Source organism: Micropterus dolomieu, unplaced genomic scaffold (genome assembly GCF_021292245.1).
Source record: "Micropterus dolomieu isolate WLL.071019.BEF.003 ecotype Adirondacks unplaced genomic scaffold, ASM2129224v1 contig_14942, whole genome shotgun sequence".
Taxonomy (NCBI): domain Eukaryota; kingdom Metazoa; phylum Chordata; class Actinopteri; order Centrarchiformes; family Centrarchidae; genus Micropterus; species Micropterus dolomieu.
This window is the reverse complement of record NW_025743928.1, coordinates 1-319: the sequence shown is the minus strand read 5'-3', so window position 1 is coordinate 319 and position 319 is coordinate 1. Positions and strand designations below refer to the sequence as shown.

The 319-nt window shown below is 53.6% G+C and overlaps 1 pseudogene; it reads left to right on the top strand.

The window, feature by feature from the left end:
- The first annotated feature begins 111 nt into the window (after positions 1–111).
- LOC123967055 lies at positions 112–220 on the top strand (annotated as a pseudogene).
- Positions 221–319: the final 99 nt, after the last annotated feature.

Sequence of the window (319 nt, the reverse complement as noted above, 5' to 3'; positions counted from 1 at the left end):
CCTGTGGATTCCAAGTGACTCTGGAGCACCTTGGACATTATGGGCAGAATACGTTTTTTGTCAATTAGCCGTAGAACATCTTTTGAAGGGCCGTTTGGGGGTGCCTGAGTGGCTTACAGCCACACCGCTCTGGGAGCGTCTGATCTTGGAAGCTAAGCAGAGCAGGGCCTGGTTAGTACTTGGAAGGGTGACCGCCTGGGAATACCCGGTGCTGTAAGCCCTTTTCGCTTCGCCTTCGAAAAACGGCAGAGGGCGCTTCGGTGAAAGGAGATCTTTTGAACGTCTCTTTAGGAAACAGCAGGGGGCGCTGCAGCTTCTG